The 13,795-nt window shown below is 44.2% G+C and overlaps 1 pseudogene; it reads right to left on the bottom strand.

The window, feature by feature from the left end:
* Positions 1-3,224: 3,224 nt before the first annotated feature.
* On the bottom strand, positions 3,225-3,888 carry LOC101150268 (protein FAM210B, mitochondrial-like; annotated as a pseudogene).
* Positions 3,889-13,795: the final 9,907 nt, after the last annotated feature.

The raw sequence follows: 13,795 nt of genomic DNA, 5'->3' as shown, positions 1-13,795 counted from the left end.
GGTGCATTGCCCCGCAGAAGGGATTTGGGCAGGGTGCCACAGCGTCTACTACAGCCACCCCTTGCACTGCTCAGATCCATCCAGTCACTTCTCACATTAAGTTTATTTCATCTGCCTATTGTTGGCAATGGGGGTCATTGATTTAGGATGTATAGGACAACCTGAAGGATAGCACCCCATATCCTTCACACTGATGAGGTATTGCCTCCCAGTTGGTACCTCAGCTGTGTCTTTAAGAGGCAACTCTATCCCCTATAGACTGGCAGATTCTAGATGTTGTGAAATGTGTAAGGACCAGTGGATTTCACAGTCGTGTGCCCACTGCGATGCAGCACTCATGGTAACTCAGCTCTCTTAGTCTGCAGTGATGTCAACTGAGGGCCTATGTCAGTGAATCAGACTCTTGGTGAGCCATAGTGCCAATGGCCTAAGGCTCCATTGGAAGGAGAAGTGAATTCATACCTAGCATATGCATCCATCCTGTCTGGGCAAATCACTGCCCTTCCCATGAGGGAAGGGGTCCTACATAATCAACTTGTCACCAAGTGGCTAGTTGGTTTCATCCTGGAATGTTATTGTATCAGGGGCTCAGCTTGGGTCTCTGTTGATGACAGGTTGGGCATTCAGCAGTGACAGTAGCTAGATCAGCCTTGGGGAGAGGAAGCCAAGGCTGTTAGGGTTATATATAACTTCGTCATTGTTACCATGGCACTCTGTTCATGAGCCCATATGGTGCAAGGACTGGTTGGAGGATGACGAGTGAGGACAGAGACTGGCTGACGTCCACTGGCCGAGTCATCCTGCCCACTCGGTTGTTTGGTGTTGCTTCTGCAATGGATGCTCTTTGGTGTGTATTGAAATGTGATACGTTATCTTCGTACTTTTTGCCACTCTCAGAGATCCACAGGCCTCTTTCCCAGTCCTTTTTGTCTCTGATAGTCCAGACTTGTTTTTCCCAGGCCCCTGACCAATAAAGAGCTAAGCCATTCACCACTGCCCGTGAATATGAGTATATCCTTATTTCAGGTCTCTTCTCTTGCCGTGAGATGACCAGGTGCTTTGGCAAAATCTCTGCCTATTGGAGGGATTTTCTCTCACCAACATCTTTCAGGGCCACCCTTGGATGGCACTGTAGTGCAGGCTCAGTCCATTTTTGGCTTACACCCACAGGCCAAGTCAACCCATCTGTGACCCAAACTCAAGAATTTCCCTTCTCTGTCAGCTGGTCATAATAAACATTTTTTGTGAGAGGCATTGGTGTGACAGTCCTCATCCCAAGTCTTGGTGTCTCCTTCCCTACCAGGGGCCTGATTTGGATATAGGAGACCTCCCTTGATGGAGAATTCAGCCTTTACTCAAGTTCTGCTGCTTTTCCAATGAGTCCTCTGCCTGATTGTCACTCCATCTGCCCTCTGGCTGGAGAAGGTAAGCGCTTTCCAATGCTTCCTGCCAAGAGGTTTCCTCTGATGCTCACACTCTAAATTGCCAATTAAGATATTTGTAACTGTAATTTCCTTTCTTCAATGCATTGGTGAAGTTAATAGTTCCTTCAGTTCTCTGATGGCCACAAATGTAATTTGATTTTATTTAGCCTTGTGGAGGTTCTGCAACAAACGTAATTTTAAAGGAATTGGGAGCCAGAAAGATAAATGCAACTCCTTCAACTATGTGACATGGCAGACTGATTAATCTGGGTTCCCAGAGTGTGGAGCAAGTGCCCTGCATTAGAGAATGGCCCAGGGGGAACTTGCATGATGCTGAACCCCACAGGACAGAATCACTTCAATCGCCTGCTCCTGACTACTATAAGGAAGAAGTCTCAGTGTCTCAGTTTGGATCTACACTCGGATTTACTTTTCTTTTCTTTTCTTTTCTTTCTTTCTTTCTTTCTTTCTTTCTTTCTTTCTTTCTTTCTCTCTCTCTTTCTTCTCTCTTGTTCATTTCTTTCTTTCTTCTTTTTTTTTTTCTGGAGATGGAGTTTCCCTCTGTCACCCAGGCTGGAGTGCAGTGGTGCGATCTTGGCTCACTGCAACCTCCACCTCCTGGGTTCAAGCAATTCTCCTGCCTCAGCCTCCCCAGTAGCTGGGACTACAGGCGTGTGCCACCACGCCCGACTAATTTTTGTACTTATAGTAGAGACAGGGCTTCATCATGTTGGCCAAGCTGGTCTCAAACTCCTGAGCTCAAGTAATCCACCTGCCTCAACCTCCCAAAGTGCTGGGATTACAGACATAAGCCGCCACACCCGGCCTCTATGCTTGTATTTCTACTCTTAGCTAATCTCTCTAACACACATGCCTTTCATTGGGTAAAACTGGCTAGGCAGACTAATTACACCTTCCTGTGTAATACAAGCCCCTCCCTGGCTTGTATTATCTCATAGTTGCCTTCCACTTGTGACAAGTGCTATGAATTTTCCTTTTTAGGAAGTGATACACAATTTTTTTCTTGAACAGGATTTTTAACTCAAAATAATGAGATAGTGTAAATATCATGACAATTCTGGAATGTCTGAAGTTTGAGACAAAGATTGTCTAAGAAAAGCTAAGATTGTCTTAACTGTTTATATGTGGTATCTGGAACATGGGCATCAGGAATCAAGTGATGCCACTGCTACTGGGCAGAGTTTTCATATTTTATCTAAACAAATGACACTGACCTACTTTAATAAAATTTCAGAAAAGCCATCTGGAATCAGCCCCATCATGTCCAGATTGGAAGGTGTTTGGGGATCAATGAAACATACCAGAAATACTTTTCTTCCCCCAAAACAAATGTAATGAATGTCAAAGTATTGATACTAATTTAGATTGTGAATACATATTAAGTTTTGCTTCATTGATTGTAGCACTGGCAGCTGTTTTGCAGAACACTGCATATTAAACTGTAGGCAGCTGACAACAAATATCAGCGGAAGGGGATATTTAAAAGCCAGTTAAATTAATCACTGTTTTTTAGGAAACTGAGTCACGATTAATCCCCTGGAGCTTTTACAGACAGACCCTTGCCAAAAATCTCCCAGAAGGAACATCTGTAGGCTATTTTGCTTTGAGATGTAAACCCATCTGTGATGTCTTGCTGACATTTTAGATTATATATACAAGTCCTATAATGAATAGCATTCACAAAATTTGTGAAGCAAAAAAATTAAAATTGTTCAAAAGCCTGATTTTTGCTGGCAAAGTTTATCCATGAGAGCATAGCAATTAGCCCCCTACCCCTCCAAAAGAAACCCTACAACCCTAAAACCAATCCAAATTGTGTAATTTAGAAGAAATAGGTTTTCAGTGCCTACGACTGAAGAGTTCATTAAGGTTTTGCAGCTGGAGGTTTTAAAAAATCCCACTTTTCGAAACTATCTGACAATCAAGGGCACAGAGACTAACGTAATGCTGATTCTCACTGGCGCAAACAGCTTGTGGATTGCATAGGCCACCACAAAGGTACTTGTGCCTGCTGCCATTTTTGACTGTACCAGGGACTCTTTAAATCCGAGTTTCAGCAGAACTGCAGACATGTCCACACCACTTGACACAACCATGTAAAATATGACCAAGGAAATTAATGAGATTCCAGTGTACAACGACACGCCAACAGTGTCATATTCTTGAAAAATCTTTTTCAGTTGCTGTGATTTGCTTTGCTTTTTCTCCTCTGTGCAGCTGACGCTGCTGCCCGTTGTCTCCGAGGCCTGGCTGAGGTCCTGGCTGCCGCGGCAGTCCCCACGGCTGTGCGGAGCAGCCGGGCATCTGGCCTGGGCAGGAGCAGGGCCAGGGCCAGGGGCAGAGGGGCACAGGGGGTGGTCGCGCCCAGGAGCCATGTGGCGCAAGGCCGGACCCGGGCGCCCACCCTGCCCGCCGGGCCCAGCCCCGCCAGCAACAGGGCCATGGCGCGCAGCTAAGCTCTGCCCATATCACTTTTATATCCTTCCTAAAAACGATTGGGAAGATTGGTTACTTTATAACTGTTAAATAGTTTAAGCGTATTGGTATATTAATTAGTTCATGAGTAAAATTTTCTTTTGGACAATATAAATTTGGTGCTCTCTTGTGTGGAAAACAAATCTTTAATAAATGTTGTTTTTTCTATGAATATTATTTAATTTAGCATCTCTATCTCTATGGGGTAAATATCTAAAAATACATATTCCTAGACTATATATGAGCCACATTTTAATGTTAATTTGCATCGAATCACACAATGTTGTCCCTATTTTTCATTTTAATATTTGTCTTTAAGTTCTTCTCTGCACTGTAACCTGTTGACACCTCCTTCTCAAGCTCTTTGTGTGGTCCCATCTATTTACAATTCACTAATAGTTTGGCTCAGGAATTTGGGGGTTAACTGCAAGTCAGATTTTCAGCAGAGGCAGGTCTCAGGGAAGCACGGAATCCGGTAAGAGACATGTGCTTTGCTGTCAGTATCTCATGTCTCAGACTCCGCATGTCCTGTTCTCTCCATGTGAGCCCCTATCTGCCTCCAGGGATCATGGAAAAACAGAGCCTCTCCCATTTTCATGTCTTTGAAGATGCTTGGTAGAAAGTTGTCATTTTTTTGGTAATTGGAAACGAAGACAAAGTTTTTCCAAAATTATTTTAAGTCATCAAATATGTACTGTCCTTGTGTCTACACGTGAGATGACAATTGTAGTTCTCTGGGGAAGTAAAGTCACAGGATCACAAGCCCACATCTCAGACCTCTATGCACTCATTGGCTGTTGTGAACATGAACCTGAGCCCATTGTCCCAGCAGCAGAAGGAAATCAGGCGAGTAGTTTATATTTCAATCTGTGGGCAGTCTATTTTCTGTGGATCAATAGGCAGAATACGTGCTCTTTTTCTGGAAAAAAAATTCTGGGTCATGAACTGACAAGGGCCAAATCCATTCAGGAAAGAGGAAATAATTACAGAGTCGTGAGTTAACTTGTGTGGAAATAACGGATGTCCAAGATCATAAACCAATTCATAACTGTTCCTAAATGAATTGTATGTAATTCTCACTGATGTCATTGTTGGATTTTGATGTATGATGCCACAAAATTTGTTTTCTGAAGGTTCTCTAGTATAATTTGAAAATTAATCTGATAGCTGTTCTATCTTTTCTACAGGAGTTGACACATTTCTAGGATTAGTAGAGGTACTTCTAAAATACCTCCATCCCTGTAATAATGTATAAGATGTAGCTGATTGATTTTATTTTATTCAGAAATAGCAAATATATAAGCTTTATACGTACTTTGTGTATATTTTGTATTTAATGGAGACTGATTTAGTGGTGACAGAAAACAACTGGTATCTGCAAATTATGATTAGACTATTTTTCTTTTATTATTTTTCGTTTTTAACGTTTGTGGGTGCACAGTAGGTGTCTATATTCATAAGATTCATGAGATGTTTTGATGATGTGAAATGTGAAATGAGCACATCATGGAGAATGGGCTATCCATTCCCTCAAGCATTTATCCTTTGTGTTACAAACAATTCAGTCACACTTTTGAAGTCTTTTAAAAATGTACAACAAAGTTATTATTGACTATAGTCACCCTGATGTGCTATCAAATAGTAAGTCTTATTTATTTTTCTGAACTTTTTTTTTACCCACTAACCATGCCCACATCCCAAGCTCTCCACTGCCGTTCCCGGTCTCTAGTAACCATGCTTCTATGCTCTCTGTTCATGAGTTCAGTTGTTTTGATTTTTAGATCCCACAATTAAGTGAGAACATGTGATGTTTGTCTTTCTGTGCCTGACTTATTTCACTTAATTATTTCCAGGTCCACCTATGTTGCTGCAAATGACAGGATCTCATTCTTTTTAAGGCTGAATGGTACTCTGTTTTGCATAAGTACCACATTTTTTAATCCATTCATCTGCTGATGGACACTCAGGTTGTTTTTAAATCTTAGCTATTGTAAACAGTCCTACAACAAACATAGGAGTGCAGATATCTTTTTGATATACTGGTTTCCTTTCTTTTGGATGTATACCCAGCAGTGGGATTGCTGATTCATATGGTAGCTCAATTTTTTGTTTTTTGAGGAACCTCCAAACTGTTCTCCGTAGTGGTTGCATTAAACTACATTCCCACCAACAGTGTCCAAAGGGTTCCCTGTCCTCCACATCCTCGCCAGCATTTGTTACTGCCTGTCTTTTTAGCCAGGGCAAGCAGCTAATATTCCTGGCTTTGAACTTTTTTATTTATTTATTTTTTTTAGACAGAGTCTCACTCTGTCGCCCAGGCTGGAGTGCAGTGGCTTGATTTCGGCTCACTGCAACCTGTCCCTCCAAGTTCAAGCAATTCTCCTGCCTCAGCCTCCCAGGTAGCTGTGATTACAAGTGCCTGCCACTGCACACAGCTAATTTTTTGTATTTTTACTAGAGATGGGATTTCACCATCTTGGCCAGGCTGGTCGTGAACTCCTGACTTCATGATCCACCCGCCTTAGCTTCCCAAAGTGTTGGGATTACAGGCATGAGCCACTGCGCCCGGCTGGCTTTGAACCTTTTTAAACCAATGGTACTCCTTCAAGTGACTCACCAAATTCAGTAAGCCTTAACCAAGGTTATGGCTTATTCGAGGTTGCACATGGAATCTCCAAAGAGGTGCAGACCAGTCCTCGCAAGATCCAGAACCGCCCCAAAGACAGCCCAAGGAAAGGAAAGTTTTGCTACCTGCAAACAGGATACAACTCACATCTCTAGGGCGTCAACTTCTCAGCTGACCATCTACACACAAAGGCCCTAAATCTCTGTGCGCCCCCACAGACAGAAAAAGACCAGAAATAAAAAGATGGAAAAAATAGACACTGGGACCCACTTGAAAAGGGAGGGGAGGAGAATGGTGAGGGTTAAAAAGCCTACCTCTTAGATTCTATGCTCACTACCTGGGTGATGAAATCATTTGTACACCAAACCTCAGTGACATGCAATTCACCCATGTAGCAAAACAGCACATGTACACACTGAACCTGAAATAAAAGTAAAAAAAAATATGTCCATTGGAGGGAAAAGGATGGATAACAAATGGTCCCCCAAAAGATAAAAATCACACAAATATCCAACCAAAGTGACTAATTCCCCACCAAGACTCAAACCCAGGCTACGGCAGTGAAAGGATGGAATTTTAACCAGGCTGCAAGGTGCAGTGGCCAGCACTGCAAATTCTGCAGGAGATTCACAGCAGGCACTTTGAGCATATGAAAACTTTAAACTTTGCTTTGGGGCAGATTTTCATTCTTTAATTTTGTCAAAAGAATTTCTAAGGCTAGCCATGAAACCACCATGAGTCTTTATTTTAAATTAATCTTTCCATAAATACAAATGAGGCAACTGTTTAGAATAAGAGATCTCTTTTTCTAAATTTAGGAGTCTTTCTGACATGAAGGATCAGTTTTCTAACCAGTAATGATTAGAATTTCCAATGGTGAACTTATTTCAATAGTGACTCTGTCCAGCAAGCCTGTTCATGAAAAGCCCAGAAGGCAATTACACAGGTTTAAAATAACTTTTACCATATAAGCAAAAGGTATTCCTGGAGACAGCATAGATGAGGCTAATGATCCTCAAAAAATTTACTCTCAGAAATAGGCTTAAGACGGCAAGAGCTCTTGTTGCCACAGATGGTTAAGAATGGTGTTTGTGCACATAGTACCTCCAGTAACCCACAAATTACTGGGGGACTGCCAATCACGGATGCCTTAATCTGTGATACCAGGGAGGCCCTCCTGAAAGTGTACTTTCCCAGGACTAACCGGGCAACAAGCGTTCATATGACAGAAGCCCCATAGGGATAGGGCTTCTTAAGACAAACTCTCCTGAGAGCTTGACACATTTGAAACAAAAAGTGTGCTGCCTAAAAACTGATGTGTCTGAGGTCCCCAGCCAATTTTAGACTGGCCACTGGATGGGACCCAAAAATCACACTTTTCAGATGGTGGAGACCAACTGTGCTCACACTTGGTTAAAAGCCAAGCTCTCAAGGACATGAAACAAGATCGGAGGGAAACTTCATGTGGTTTTATTTGGGGAACAAATAGTAAAGTTTGCCTGAATAGACACCAGTCTGATCAGAGCCATAAATCTGACCAGTCTTCAGAGGTGGCTCGAAATCGTGTTTCTAGGGGTTCTGGACCCCTGTTCTATTCTGAGGTGCCCTTCTTTATGACAGTACAACCCAGAGAGACAAACAGAGAGTGAAAGACTATTTCTAGGAGGAAAAGGGATCAAACAACATGATTATTCATGCCAAAGACTACACAAGAGTCGCTACGCGCACGACTAGTCACACAAATCTTTTTCTTCCACTAATCAGGATTTTATGGAGAAAGAAAAGACAACACTTTTCACCACCTGCTCAAACAGATTCCACACAGAGGCTGGCAGCCTGGCTGGTAAGGATTTCTTACTCTTCTGCCAGCTGCTGTGGTCCTGGGTTCCTTTGGCTGCAGCTTCCGGAAGAGCAGAGCTTCGGTATTCTGCTCACAGCCACAAAATGATAGAGCACAAGGGAACACTTCCCCTTTGCACTCTGAAGTTTCACTGAAAAATCGACTGGCCAAGTGCAGATTAAGAGGAGAAATGGAATGCAGGGTTATTGATGTGCGCAAGGGAGAACCACAAAGTGCTGACCCCAACCTCCAATAGTGCTTAGCACAGCTACCACCTAGAGGCCACGGAAACAATGGGGGCTCACAGCATGGCCAGAAACAAGTGATGGCAAGATCAGGTTATAGTGGCAAGGCAGGCTATAAGAGAGAAGAGAAGGCCCGGCTTGCAAATGAGGTCTTATTATATAGATGATACTTTACAGTCAACAGCCCTCAGAGAGGGTAGATGGTAGAGGTTCCTTTAAAAGTGGGGTGAAATATTTGTATTTACTCTGCTGTGCTAGCCCATAGTATCCTCATCTCTTCTTAGAAGCTCAGGTAGGTAGCAGCTAGATAGGACTGGAATGAAATACCAATGATTTGTACTGGGTCCTGCAGTCTTTTGAAATCTCTATTTTCCCTAAAACAGCCAGGCAACACTCTCTGACCTCTCCTTTGGTGGGAGGCTGACTTCTCCCAACCACGAAGGGAGGAAATGTTCCTGGTGCTCGAAGTCCAGTGTGCAGCTGCATCTTCCCGCTGGACCAGAAGATCAACACTGGGTGGGGTCCCAGGGTTTTAAAATCACTGATCTGGAGAAACAGTGTGGCTCAGTCTGTCAATCAGAGTGTTTTACACATAGAGGGCGCCAGCCAAAATATAACTAGAAATAAACCAATACACACACATGTTAATGTGTATATTTTAAAATATATAAAGAAATATATACCACATGTAAATATATGGTAAACATATAAGTAAATAAGAATTAAAATAGAGATATTTACACATAAAGTATGTGATGCTGTCTTATAGTCTGAGGTGGTGTTTCTTCATGTAGGTGAGAGGCAACTTATGTATATATAACTAGAGATACTACATGTAATTACATGTATCAACATGTATTCCTCTGTATATATAAAGATACATATTTATTTATTAAAAAAACATAATCCCCAAATCTCACATAATCACACATGTCCCTCCTGCCCACCGTAGATGCAATTCCACATTCCCTGGAGGATCTCACATACACACAAACACACACATGCACACACACACACACACTTCCATGTTCACTGGAGGATCTCACATAAACACACACTCTCTCACACACACACACATGCACACACGCACACACACAGATGCACTCCCAAGTTCCCTGGAGGATCTCACATAACACACACACATGCACGTACGTGCGCACACACACACACACACACACGCAGATGCACGTCCATGTTCCCTGGGAGACACTGTGCCTTTCTGTCACCTTGTGGCAGCACAGGGAGCCAAAAAGCCCACAGGAGTCTTTTTCTGCCAGTTTTATAAGACATTTTATAGTTGGCAAATACCTGGCCATTGGCCTTTAACCAGAGCAAGCCCGGTGGCCATTGCCCTCTGTTGGAAAAGCTGCCCACACCTCCAGAACCTCTCAATGAGGCTAGGCGCCCATGTTTTGAGTACATAAGGTGGTTGCATCCAATGGTGTCCCACATGCAGTGGGTGAAGAAGAGGCTTTCCTGGGAGAAGAGAAAATGCTGGGTCTGAGCTTGCAGAATGCGCTGGGGGCAGTGCAGTTGTGGGGGGTTACAGTGGTACATGGCCAGAGGGGCGTAGGAGGACTGAGTGGGGTGCCCCTGAGAGCTTCTGGATGCCTAAGCCTACGCAAACTGAGAAAGCCTGTTAGAACAGGGTCTCACGGGCCTGAGGAATACCTGGATGAAAGGCAGTAGGACAGCCATGAGCCTGAGACCTGACACTACTGTGAGCAGCAGGGAAATAGGGGTCCGGCTTAACGAAACCCCCTGGACTGCAATACAGGTGGTTGATAAGGAAGAACAGTTCAGTGGCAGAGTGCTGGGCACTGCCTTCCCAGATGGATGAAGATGAATAATGCCTGTCCCCAAGCCAGGGCCCAGCTTGTGGTTGAGGCTGTCCATTGTGGTGGATTCAAGTGCGCTTGCTCAAGTAGGGATGCTACCGACAACCCTCAGGCCTTGGGCCGCGAACACTGTTAGCTTCCTGGCTGGCTTGCGCTTGCCAAAACAAGGCTGGAAAATGCATGGCTGCACAAGCCGAAAAAATGAATGATCTCTTCTGTTATTAGACCTTCAGAGAGACGGTGACCAGGTGGAACCTGAATGGAAGAACACCTAATGTGATCAGCTATCATAGGCTTTGGACGCTCCCATTCATGCCAACACAGCTGGTCAGCACTCTCTGTTGATCTCCAAAACTCTGAGTGCGAGCTGGCCCAAACACCAAGGGAAATAATGTCTCTGATCTGGACGTCCAGCGTGAAGCTGCGTCTTCTCACGTGACCAGACGATCAACACTCAGTGGGTCTCAGTGTTTTAAAATCACTGATCTGCAGAAACAGTGCAGCCCAGTCTGCTAGTCTGAAATGTCTCATACATACAGGGCACCACCTATGATATAACTAGAAATAAATATACTCGCACACATAAATGTGTTTACATTTAAAGGTATTCTGAGGTGCCCTTCTTTATGACAGTACAACCCAGAAAGTATGTAGCATGTAAACATGTGTATCAACAAATAAATTGAAATATACATGTGTCGACGTAGATCTTTGCTGCACTCTCCACCAGTCTACCTTGGTGTTTCTCCATGCAGGTGATTACAAAACATAAAATATACATATTCTTATGAAGGAATAAATTTGAATATTTGGTATAATTATATAGATTTATATATAAATAGATATATTTAAAATAAATTATAAATACAAACAATATATTTAAAATAAGCATGTAAATACAAACACATATGTATAAAATAATCATTATCCAAAACTCACTGAAAAATCCACATGTACTACAAACAGATGTACCTGCATGAATATTAGGGGCCATTGGTCCCCTGGGGCCTTCATGCCACCTACTAGCAGCCTAGGGAACCCTAAGGCCAGTGAGAGTCCTTTCCTGCCAGGTCCATGTCACTGGTCGTGGATGGGAAACACCTGGCCATCGCCCTTTAACAAGAGGCAGTCCAAGGGCCATCACCCTCCATTGGGAAAAATGGGCAGTTTCCCAGAACTTGTGCATCAGGTTAGCTGGGCTTCTTTGGAACACTTCAGGTGTAGGCAATATGATTAGCTTGGTGAGGAGAGAAGAGGCTTTCCATGGAGAAAAAGAAGGGTCTGACCCTCAGGATGCACTGGGAGCTGAGAAAGGCAGGTGCAGTAAGATGGCGCAGGGTGGAGGGACAGGCAGGCCACAGCGAGACTGCACTGGGTGCCTTTGAGAGCAAGTGCCTTGGGGACCAAGAGCAGCAGCGTGACTTCCCCCAAACACCGAGGGAAGCAATGGTCCTGACGCCCAAAGTCAAATGCACAGCTGCATCTTCCCTCTGGGCCAGAGAATCAACACTGGATGGGGCCTGAGCTTTGGGAATCACTGATCTGGAGCAACAGGGAGCCCCAGGCTGTCGGTCTGGAGTGTTTCACACATGTAGGGCCCCAGCTAAGACATAGCGAGAAATAGATATAGCCACACACAGAAATGTGTGTTTGTTAAAGATAGAAGGGCATGTGTGACATGTGAATATATGTATCAGCATATAAATAAAGATTCATATATATACATATACATATTCATACAGGAAACTGTGTAGTGCTTTCTGCCTGTCCATGGTGGTGTTTCTCCATTTAGGCAAGAAGAAAACCTATCTCCCTATGTGTCTATCTATCTATCTATCCATCCACACACATACATACAGACATATTTATATACATAAGTGAATGTAAATATTCTGTCTAATTATCTATATTTATATATAGAAAAACGTGAACAAATATATAAATATAGGTATATATGTACAAGTCTCTATGTATAAAATAAACATAACCCAAACATGTCACCCCAAGTCCACATAGATGCACTTGCACTTATACTAGAAGCCGTTGGGCCCCCTTACCGCAGACTGGCAGTGGAGTGAACAAAAGGCCTGAAGCCTCCTTTCTGCCAGTTCTGTGTGAGCCTCCACAAATGACAAACACCTGAACATGGCCCTTTGACCAGATCCAGTCAAGGGCCATCGTCTTCTAGTGGGAAAGCTGCCCACTTATGCAGAAGCTGTCAGTCAGGACAGGGCCTCCTCTTTTGATAGTTGAGGTGGGGACATAGAGAGGCGTCTCAGTTTGGGTGGAGGGACGGGAGGCTTTCCAGGAGGATGAAAACAGGCTAGGTCTGAACACACAGGAGGCACTGGGTGCAGCGTGAATCTGGGTGGGGTAAAGGGGTCTTGGGCCAGAGGGACAGCGAGGCCAGGACAGGATGGCTCTGAGTGCTCCTGAGAGCATTTGGGGAACAGGAAAGTGACCCCCAATTTATTCTGAAGACTGCACAGACCTGCATGAGCCTGTTACCACAGGCCCCAGCTGCATCTCGAGAAACCAGGCAGAGCCGGAGAACACTTGGATTAAAGACACCTGAGAGGGAGGCCAAGTTAGGCGGATCACTTGAGGTCAGGAGTTCGAGACCAGCCTGGCCAACATGGGGAAAACCCATCTCTACTAAAACTACAAAAAAACTAGCGGGGCATGGTGGTGGGTGCCTGTAATCCCAGCTACTCAGGAGGCTGAGGCAGAAGAATCACTTGAACATGGAAGGTGGAGGTTGCAGCGGGACAAGATCGCACCACTATATCCAGCCTGAGCGACAGAGCGAGACTCCATCTAAAATAATAATTAAAAAAAAAAAAAGACACCTGGGAGCCTATTGGCTCGAGGCTTCGTCCAAAACTTAGAGAATCATGGAAACGGGTCTGGCTTGACAAAACTTTCTGGTCCACAGTGTAGGTGGCAAACGAGGAAAACCAGGTCAGAGGCAGATGCTAGATATGGCCATCCACAGGGGATGGATGACGCCTTTCAGAGAATTCGGGTCCAGCTTGTGGGTGACGCAGGTCCATCCCAGGAGGCTGAACTGCACGCGCACAAGTGGGGAGTCCCCAGGGAGCCCTGAGGTTCCGGGCCTGGCATCTGGCCTTGGGACAGCAGCAGTGCTAGCTTTCTGCACAGACTTCGGGTCGCCAAGTCTAGGCTGAAAAATGTATTGCCTTACACCCAAAAGAAAGCCCTATCTCTTCTGTTTTTTGAAGCTCAGGGAGGTAGCAACCAGATGGAACAGCTGTGCCTTCCACTCTCCCAGAAGATAAACAATTGGTGGGGCTCAGTGTGTGGAA

Source organism: Gorilla gorilla, chromosome 8 (assembly GCF_029281585.2).
Source record: "Gorilla gorilla gorilla isolate KB3781 chromosome 8, NHGRI_mGorGor1-v2.1_pri, whole genome shotgun sequence".
Lineage (NCBI taxonomy): Eukaryota > Metazoa > Chordata > Mammalia > Primates > Hominidae > Gorilla > Gorilla gorilla.
Note: the sequence above shows the minus strand (reverse complement) of the source record. Positions and strands in the feature narration are given on the sequence as shown.